The following is a 12,500-nucleotide window of genomic DNA, read 5'->3' as shown; positions in this document are numbered from 1 at the left end:
TGATGATGATGATGATGATGCGATGATGATGATGATGATGATGATGATGACGATGATGATGATGATGATGATGCGATGATGATGATGATGACGATGATGATGATGATGATGATGATGATGATGATGATGATGATGCGATGATGATGACGATGATGATGAATGATGATGATGATGATGATGATGGAGGATGATGATGATGATGATGGAGCGATGATGATGATGTGATGATGTGGAGGATGATGATGACGATGATGATGATGATGAGCGATGATGATGATGATGATGTAAAGGTAATTACGCCTTTGGCTCTCTGATACGCTTATTTTATATGGACAACGGAGTCGGAAAGATAAGAAAAGAACACTGTCCGATACCGAATGATGATGATGATATGTAGACCGATGATGATGATGATGACGATGATGATGATGATGATACGACGGATGATGAGGGACGATGATGCTAATTATGGATGCGATGATAGGGACTAAGATGGGACATAGGACGATGATGATGTAGGGATGATGATGATGATGACGTATGATGATGATGATGATGCAGATGATGATGATGGTGATGATCTGATAGCTCAGTTGCTAGACATGGCGCATGTAACCAGGGCAGTTGGGTGCGATCCCTGACCACACATACGCTAGAATGTATGACAATTCGCTAAAAGACTGTAAGAAAGATAAGAAAGAACACTGCTAATTATACATATATTTGGAGGTGGAATGGAGGTGGATGGAGGAGGTGAGATGGGAAAGGATGATGAAAGGTAGAGCCGAACACAGAGATTATGGCGTGACGCATTTGCCTTTGATTAATTGTTCCCAGAAGTGAGAATGGGCTAATTGATTTTAGGCAGGCTACATCACCTGGGTCTCCCTGTAGGCTGTGTGGAGCCACACAAACAGACTGGACTGATAAGCAATGGAGGGGTGGGAAAGGAAAGGAGAGGGAGAGGGAGAGGGAGAGGGAGAGGGAGAGGGAGAGAGGAAAGGAAAGGAAGAGGGAAAGGGTTCATACAGGGAGTGGAGGTGGAGGGAGAGGAAGAGGGAAGGGAGAGGGAAAGGAGAGTGGAGGAGGAGGAGGACATTTGGAGGTGGAAGAGGTGGATTTTGCCATTTTTGCCCACATTTTTGCCCTATTTGATTGATTTTGACATTTTGCGATTTTTACTTTCGATAAAACATTTTTGATGAACATTTTTGCCCATGGAAACATTTTTGCCTGATATTTCAAAACATTTGATGATTTTGATGATTTATGATGATTTTTATGATGATTATTTTATGATTTTGATGATTTTTGCCCATTACTTTTTGCCGATTTTCGATGATTTTTGCGATGATGATGATTGAAACATTTTCTGCCGATGCGATAAACATTTTTGATGATGATTTAAAACATTTTGACGATTTTTTATGATGATGATTATTTTTATTATTTAAAACATTTTTGCGATTATCAAAACATTTGATGATTATTTTTGCGATTATTTATTTTTATTACATTGAAAAATGATGATATTTTTGCTCTATTGATGACATGAAACATTTTGCCGATGATTTTTACATATGATGATTTGATATGCGATGATGATGCTTTTAGCCTGCCAAGTGACCATCACATCAAACACAGGAAAACAAAATAATGAATAATTTCACAAATCCATAATTATAATAACAATAATAATAATATTGTTAACTTCTCCATGTACTGTACTGCTACTGTACGTCTGAGCCGCAGAGAAACAAGTAGGATACTGTATGTAACAGTGTAACACAGACTTTAGAGTGGAACAAACTATTCTCTGAACAAACAAATCTCAATGCTCTTTTTCAAAACTACCTCTCGCCACTTCTAGCATCCCCAACACCACGCTGGCACTGTACTGGAGTAGAGAACCAGAAGTCCAACACTTACTCTATGAAGTAAACCATGCCAGTCTCTGTGTAGGCCATCTCCCAGGTCTTGGGCAGCGGTTCCTGGCTCTCGTCACGTGGTAAGGTGCTCCAGGTCCGGAAGTCCACAGCCCCACTACTGGACTGGTTATAGCTGGGTACAGCCTTCCTCCACTCCTGTCCAGCCTTGTCCTTGTACTCTGTGGCCATATCACAGGAGGGAGAGAAAGACAGGGGGAAGGGGAAGGGTGGTGAGCGTGTGGAGGCTGCAGGGTGAGCATGTGGAGGCTGCATGGTGAGCGGTGGAGGCGGGTGGTGATGATGATACCGGGCGGCGATGCGGATACCGGGCGGCGATGATGCGGATACAAGGCGGGCGGCGATGCGGATACCGGGCGGCGATGCGATGATACCGATGGCGATGCGTGATACTGGGCGGAGATGATGATGATGATACCGGGCGGCGATGATGATGGCGGCGATGGATGTGGAGGATGATGCGATGTGGATGATGATGATGGATGATGATGGATGATGAGCCGAGTCTCAGAGATCCATGCATCTCTCTCTGCGGCTTCCCTGGACAGACTGACTGTAGGCTTTAGACTGTTACACACAGCAAAGAACAGGAGAGGAGAGAGGGGAGAGAGAAAGGGATGACAGAGAGAGAGAGAGAGAGAGAGAGAGAGAGAGAGAGAGAGAGAAAGGGAGAGAGGACAGAGAGAGAGATGAGAGAAGGATTAGAGAGAGAGATTGATGATAGAGATGATTGACATGCGATATTATGATATGATGATTACATATGATTGATGATGCGATGATATTATTATGATTATTATGATGATATTATTATTATTATTACATATTATTGCGATTATTATTATTATGATATTATTATTGATACATGATGATGCGATGATGCGATGATGATGCGATGATGCGATGATGATGATGATTATTATGATGATATTATTATTATTATTATTATTATTATTATATGATGATGATGCGATGTGATAGATTATGATGCGATTATGATTATTATTATTATTATTGATATTATGATTATTATTATTATGATGATACGATGATGATGATGATTTATGATGCGGATGATGCGATGATGATGCGGATACGCGTGATGATGATGATGCGATGATGATGCCGATGATGCTGATGATATGATGATGATGATGATGCTGATGATGATGATGATGATGATAAAGTGATGATGATGCGGCGGATGATGATGCGGACGATGATGATGATGATGATGATGATGATGATGATGATGATTATGATGCGATGATACGATGATGATGATTATGATTATTATTATTATGATTATTACGATGATATTATTACGATGATTATTATTATTATTATATTATTATTATTATTATTATGATTATTATTATTATTACATATTACATATTATATCACAACCGATGATATTCAAATGATTATTAAACATATGATTATGATATATATTATTATTATTATTATTATTATTATTATTATTATTATTATTATATTATTATTATGATTATTATTATTATTATATTATTATTATTATTATTATTATACATATTATTATTATTATTATTATTATTATTATTATTATTATTATTATTATTATTATTATTATTATTATTATTATTATTATTGATGATGATTATTATTATTATTATTATTATTATATTATTATATTATTATTATTATTATGATGCCCATATATTATTATTAGAGACGATATTATTATATACATATTATTATTATTATATATTGATGAGTGCTATTATATATTACCATATATGATATCGCGATATTATTATTATTATTATTATTATTATGAGGCATTGCTATTATTACGCATGCTATTATTATTATTATTATTATATTATATTATTATTATGATGCGATGCGATGATACGGATATATCACGATGATGATGATGCGATGATGCGATGATGATGATGCGGATGATGATGATGATGCGATATGATTTCGATGCGATGATGCGATGATGCGATGGCGATGATGCGATGAATCCATCCAGGAACAGGGCTGGAAAGCCTGGTGTAAGGATACCCAGGAACAGGGTTGGAGAGCCTGGTGTATAGGGATATATCCATAACAGGGTTAAAGCCCTGGTGCAAGGATATAGGAACAGGGCTGGAGATTACGGTGTAAGGATATTCCAGAACAGGGTTGGAGAGCCCTATGAAGGATTACCCAGGAACAGGTTGAGAGCCCTGGTGTAAGGATACTCCAGGAACAGGGGCTATAATATATATTGGGTCACATGATTATTCCAGGAACATATATGAGCCCTTTTAGATACATCCAGGAACAGAGCTATAGAGCAGAGAGGTTAAGGATTTTCTCCAGGAACAGGGTTATAGAGGATTTTTTTTATTTATTATTTTTATTTTTGGAGACAGAGACTAGAGAGTTATAGATTACCTCCAACTTAGAGAGTTATAGGGATTGGATAGCCCTGCAGCAGTTAGACCGACAGGGCAGAGAGCCCTGGAGAGAGTAAGGAGAGAGAGAGACAGTTAGGAAAGGACAGAGAGAAGAGAGAAGAGGAACAGGGAGAGAGAGAGAGAGAGACAGAGAGACACAGGAGAGAGTGAGAGAGAGAGACAGAGAGACAGGAACAGAGAGAGAGAGAGAGGGAGACAGAAGAGAGATGGACCTGGTGAGAGAGAGACAGAGACAGGGGGAACAAAGATCAGATGGAGAGAGAGGGTGATCATTTAAAGAGAAAGAGAGAGGGGGACAGATAGAGAGAGACATTATATGGTTTACAGTTACACACAGGATTAGACACATATGGAAGGTGTGTTGACACACGTATGTGGTGCATTGAGACTGGATCACAGTGTGTGTCATTCACCCACCTGCATGGCTGAGAGGGGGACCAAAGATATTATGAGACGCCAGGTACAGACGAGCATTAACCAGGAATGTTTTCCATTTCCTTCATCTGAGGGGGCACATAGGCATGCCGAATTTATACACACACATATACACACACATATTACAAGTCATTAACACACACATACACATTATGATACACAGACACATTAGGATTAGAGAGACGCATATTATTAGAGAGACATTAATATGGGAGGGGATTGTGAGATGAAGTGAGGGAGATACAGAGAGATATAATTAAGATAGAGAGGAGAGAGAGATGAGATGGAGGGAGAGAGATTACAGTTATAGGACAGAGAGAGAGAGTAGAGGACAGAGCAAGAAGAGTTATAGAGAGGGAGAGAGGGAGAGAGAGAGAGAAGAGATGCCAGGAGAGTTACAGACGACGATTATAGAGACAGGCAAGAGAGAGGCAGATGGAGATAGCAGAAGAGAGAGAGAGAGACAGAGAGAGAGAATTTATTATAGAGACAGAGAGAGAGAGAGAGTTATAGAGAGACAGAGATAGAGATACATACACCCAGACACACAGATCCATAAAGACAGAGAGAAAACAAGAGTCCAATTTTGAAAGAACTATTATTATTCTATTATTATTATTATTATTATTATTATTATCACATTATTATTATTATTTACGAGATTATTATTATTATTATTATTATTATTATTATATATTATTATTATTTATTATTACATTATTATTATTATTATTATTATTATTATTATTATTATTATTATTATTATTATTATTATTATTATTATTAGACACATTTATCATTACATTATTACACATTATTACATATTATATATATATATTACATTATTACATATTATATATATTATTATTACATATTATTATATTATTACATATATTACATTATTATTATTACATACATTATTACATTTACATTATTATTATTAATTTACATTACGTTTATTATTATTATTATTATTATTACATATTATTATTATTATCACATACATATTACATATTATTATTATTATTATATTACTATTATTATTACATATAATATCATATTATCATATTATTTCAATACATATTATTATTATTATTATTACGGATTAATTATTACATATTATTATTATTATTATTATTATTATTCTAATATTATTACATATTATTAGGGGGAATTATAGAGATTATTATTATTATATTATTATTATTATTGATTAGTGGGGATTAGTGTATTATTATTATTATTAGATTATTATTATTATTATTATTATTATTATTATCTCAGATACATAGATTATTATTAGAGAGATTAGGAGATTAGAGGGAGACATTATATATAGCCAATTGTAAAGGGGGGATTATTATTCCATTATTGAGGGTATTATTGGGAATTTATTACAGGACATTATTACATACAGAGATAACACATTATGGGACATGACCTCAGAGAGAGGACATACATTTAAGAGACATCCAAAGACGGCATTACCTATTACATTATTATTATTATTATTATTATTATTATATTTATTATTATTATTATTATTAGAGACATTATTATTCTGTGGATTAGAGACAGAGAGTGTGAGTGTAGAGACAGAGAGAGAGAGAGAACAGAGAGAGAGAGAACGAGAGAGAGACAGAGAGAGAGAGACACCCTGTAGAGAGAAGAGAGAGAGAAGGTTACAGAGAAAGAGAGTCAGAGAAGAAGAAAAGAGAGAGACTGAGAGAGACAGAAAGAGAGAGAGACACAAAGACAGGTAAGAGAGAAAGAGAGAAGACAAAAGAGAGAGAGACAGAGAAAGAGAGACAGAAGAGAGAGACAATAGGCAATGGAAGTGGAACTAATTAATAGAATACGTTATTGTGACTCATAATAACAGAATGACAGGATAGGTGATAAAAGTCCAATGACTAGATATATATTATTATTATTAATTACAGATTGTTAAATTGGCATATATATACACATGATAGTTAGTGTATATTTAACATGACACACTGTAATAAAAATAATATAATAATAATAGTGAAGAAGAGAGCAGAGAAAGAGAGAGAAAGAGGAGATAAAGAGAGGAAAGAGAGACAGAGAGAGAAAGAGTAAACTGAGAGAAACAGAGAGAAGAGAGACAGCAGAAACATTGTGAAAGTGTAGTTTTGAGAGAGAAATTGTTTCCATAAAGAGAAAGATTTATTAAGATTTATGTGTTGACTGTTATTTGTTATTTTGTATTATTATATTATTATATTATTACAGAGAGGAGAGAAGACAGAGAGATTTATTGTTCAATTAAACCATATTATTAGGATAATATTGGATATATTTAGAGATTCATTATATTAGGCAGTATTATTTACAATTATTTTTAACTAATTCACATATTTTTACAGATTAGGATTTGATTAGGATAATATTACAGATATAAAATTACTTTTCCATGTAAAATAGAATGGTAGGAAAGAAAATATTACAGATAACAAATAGATTATGAAAATAATACATATTAATAATATTACATCATTACTATATATATTATTATTAGATATTATTATTATTAAAGCATATTATTGAAATATTAGATATTATTATTATTATTATTATTAAAAGATATTACACATATACATATTATTATTATTATTATTATTATTATTATTATTATTATTATATTATTATTATTATATTATTATTATTATTATTATTATTATTATTATTATTATTTATTATTATTATTATTATTATTATTATAGATATTATTATTATTATTATTATTATTATTATTATTATTATTATTATTATTATTACAGAGATATTATTATTATTATTACATATTATTATTATTAGATTATTATTTTATTATTAGATATTATTATTAGATTATTATTATTATTATTTTATTATTATTACATATTATTACATATTATTACTATTATTATTATTATTATATTATAGACAGATATTATTATTATTATATTATTATTATTACGAGAGATTTTATTTACATATACAGATTAATATTATATTATTATTATTATTATTATTATTATTATTATTATTACATATTACGAGATTATTATTAAGGAGAGAGATTATTATTATTACAAAGAGAAAAGAGAGAAATTAGAATTAAATTAGAGGAGATTATTAGAGAGAAAAAGGGAAAGATTAAGAGAGAGATTAAAGATTATTATTATATTATTATTATTATAAGATTAGATTATTATTATTAGACTGGAGGGGTGGGCTTATTATTATTATTATTGATTATTACGAGATTATTCCAGAGAATTATTGATTATTATTATTATTATTATTATTAAGATTATTATTATTATTATTATTATTATTATTTATTAGGAAATTATTATTATTATTATTATATATTATTATTAACAGAGAATAGAGAGATTATTATTATTCAGCTGAGAGATACTGGGGAGCCCCTACATTAGAGAGATAAATTAATATAGAGAAAGAGAGAGAAATGACGATAGATTACACACACTACACATAGAGAGAGATTAGACAAGAGAACAGAGAGAGAAATTATTATATATTATTAAAGATTATTATATAGAGATAAGAGACAAGATAGATCTTAAGAGAGAGAGAAAGACAGCACGCGCAGGGCATTATATATTATTACCAATATAAATATTAAGAGAAACATATTATTATATATTATTATGATGAGAGGGAAAGGAGATCTTAAAGAGAGAGAGCGAGGATTGCCATATTAGAAATATTATTTTATTATTATTATATTATTATTATTATTATTATTAAGATTACTTATTATTATTATTATTAGAAAGATTATTAGAAATATTATTATACTATCAGTCAGAGAGAATTATTATTACTATTATTATTAATTATTATTATTATTATTATTAGGGATAGCCAAGAAGACATTATTAGGGGATATTAGCATATTAAGGTTATTATTATGGTTTATTATTATTATTATTTTTATTATTATTATTATTATTATTATTTATATTATTATTATTATTATTACATACATATTATTATTATTATTATTATATATATTATTATTATTACATATATAAATATTTATATAAGGATATTATATATTAGTATTATTTAAATATATTATTATTATTATATATTATTAATGCTACCTAGAGCATATTATTATTAGACACAGATTATTATTATTATTATTATTAAGATATATATTATTATTATTATTAGAAGAGACATTTTTATTAGAGAATTATTATTATTATTATTATTATTATTATTATTATTATTATTATTATTATTATTATTATTATTATTATTATTATTATTATTATATATATTACATATTATTATATTATTATTATTACATATTACATTATTATTATTATTATTATTATTATTATATATTATATATTATTTTATTACTATTATTATTATTATTATTATTATTATTATATTATTACATATTACATTATTATTACATTTTAATAGAGAGATATATTATTATTATTATTAATTATTACATATATTTGATAGAATTATTATTACATATTACTATTATTCAACAAAACCATATTATGCAAGATTTTTTATACATTAATATATATTATTATATTATTATTTATTATTATTATTATTATTATATTATTACATATTATTATTATATTATATATTATTATTATTATTATTATTATTATTATTATTATTATTATTATTATTATTATTATTATTATTATTATTATTATTATATTATTATTATTATTATTATTACACATTACCATTATAACTACAAATATTTATTATTTAGGCCATTATTATATACATTATTATTAGATAGCTAGCCAGATTATTAGGGTTTATAGATATTATTATTATTACATTTCCATATATTATTTATTAATATTATTATTATTATTATTATTACATATTATTATTATTATTATTATGTTAATCTGCAATATTACATGATATTATTATTATTATTATTACATTTTATTATTATTATTATTACATTATTATTATTGATTGTTAATTATTATTATTATTATTATGTATTATTACATATTCACATTATATATTATTATTGATGCCATCGATATTATTATGATTATCACACTTGACAGATATTATTTTGGTTAAATAAAGGTGAAAAAAAACATAAAAATAACTTATTATATTATTGGATTAAGAAATTAATATTGGATATAATATTTACATTAATAGATTGAGCGATTCACCTATTATTATACATTACAATTCATTTCATATGGATATAGAGAGAGAGAGACTAATTTACATTAGAGATATTAAAATAAATCATTTATAGAATAGAGAGAGAGAGATATATTAGGAGATATAGTATTATATATTATAGTATTGATATATTATAGTATTATATTATTATTAATTACATAGTATTATTATTACATATTATTTTTTACCTATTCATTGTATATTATTATTACATTATTATTAATATTATTATTCATTTTATTATACTATTATTATTATTACTATTATCATTAGAAACAGATTACAGAGACAGATTATTATTAATATTCAGAAAGCGCTTCCATATTATTATTATTATTATAATTATTTAAACATATATTATTATTATTATACTCCAAAGCTTTATTTTCATTCAACCAAGATATTATTAATATTATCAGTTATTATTATTATTATTATTATTATTATTAATATTAAATATTATTATTATATTATTATTATTATTATTATTATTATTATTATTATTATTATTATTACATATTATTATTATTATTATTATTATTATTATATTATTATTAGATTATTATTATTATTATATTATTATTATATTACAAATTATATTATTATTATTATTATTATTATTATTATTATTATTTTTATTATATTATTGTCACCATTATTATTATTATTAGATATTATTAATATTATTAGACATTATTATTATTATATAGCCCATTAAAATAATATTACATTATTATTATTAGACAGATGTATATTATTACAAAGATAGATATTAATTATTATTAACCAAACATAGGAATTATTATTATTATTATTACAGAATAAAAGAGATATTATTATTTTTATTAAAATTTATATTATTATTTTATTATTATTATTATATATTATGGAAATATATCGCGGATAGATATTACTATTATTACATTATTAGACAGATTAAGATATACTATTTAGGGAGATTATTATTATTATATACACAAATATCCTTATTAGATTATTAGCCTGTACATATGAAACACACCATTACAACACATTTACGGAGATATTATTTATTACATAACATATGCATTACATATTACATATTATTATTATTATTACATATTATTATTATTACACAGCATATATATATGTATTATTAGACATCTCAGTCATTACATTACAAAATTATTTATTATTAAGAGCATTATTATTAGAGAGACAGACACATTATTATTATTATATTAATATTATTATTATTATTATTATTAGGGAGAGAGATTATAGAGAGGACAGCCTTTACACCACACAGAGAGAGAGAAGAGAGATTAGACAGAGATTAGATTCCATACTATTACTTACAGATTATTATTATTATTTTACTTGGCCTGGTTAGTATATGAGGATATTACACACACAGGATATTAAAAATATTAACATTATTATTATTAGGGGGATTAAAGGGAGAGAGATTATTAGAGAGCAGGACAGACAGAGGATTATTAGAGACATTAAAGACATTATTATTATTATTATTATTATTATTATTAGATATATTATTATTATTATTACTTATTACATATTATTATTATTACGCATTTATTATTATTATTATTATTATTAGATTTATTATTAATTATTAACTTTTAAATTATTACAGTAATATTCACATGTTCATTTTTATTATATATTTACTTTATTATATTAGCATATGCATTAGCGACGTTAATTACATGTACACCCATGAAATATAAATATTTAGAGACATTATTATTAAGGATATATTGAGAGACAGAGAGAGAGAGAGAGAGATTTTCTCTTTACAGGAGAGAGAGAGAGAGAGAGAGAGATTTAGAGAGAGAGAGAGGAGAGAGACAGGAGGGGGAGAGATAGGGAGAGAGACAGAGATTATTAGAGAGGAGAAGAGGAGAGAGACAGATTAGAGGGGAGGAGAGACTATTACAGAGAGAGAGAGCCATATTAGAGAGAGAAGAGAGATTATTATTAGGGGGAGAAATATTATTATTAGACATTACATATTATTAAGGGATTATTATTATCTCCGCGAGATGAGAGAGATATGATGATGATTAGAGAGACAGAGGGGGAGAGAGAGATGAAGACCATATGAGAGGAAGATTCATTTTATTATATTAGATGGAGGGGAGATTAGAGAGAGAGAGGGATTAGAGAGGGATTATTAGAGATGATATTAATTTAACAGACATATTATTATTATTATTATTATTAATATTATTATTATTATTATTATTATTATTTAGATTATTATTAGGATAAGAAAGAGAAAGATATTTTATTAGGAGATTAGAATAAAGATAGAGAAGAGAGAGAGAGATTTTTTAGAGAGACAGAGAAATATATTATTATTATTATTATTATATATTATTATTATTATTATTATTATTATTATTATTATTATTACATATTTATTATT

At 27.1% G+C, this 12,500-nt stretch overlaps 1 pseudogene; it reads right to left on the bottom strand.

Annotated features, from left to right (window-relative positions):
- Positions 1-12,500, bottom strand: part of LOC118380495 (membrane-associated guanylate kinase, WW and PDZ domain-containing protein 3-like) — a 311,983-nt pseudogene that overhangs the window by 90,507 nt on the left and 208,976 nt on the right.

This window comes from Oncorhynchus keta, chromosome 28 (genome assembly GCF_023373465.1).
Source record: "Oncorhynchus keta strain PuntledgeMale-10-30-2019 chromosome 28, Oket_V2, whole genome shotgun sequence".
NCBI classification, from domain to species: domain Eukaryota; kingdom Metazoa; phylum Chordata; class Actinopteri; order Salmoniformes; family Salmonidae; genus Oncorhynchus; species Oncorhynchus keta.
Note: the sequence above shows the minus strand (reverse complement) of the source record. Positions and strands in the feature narration are given on the sequence as shown.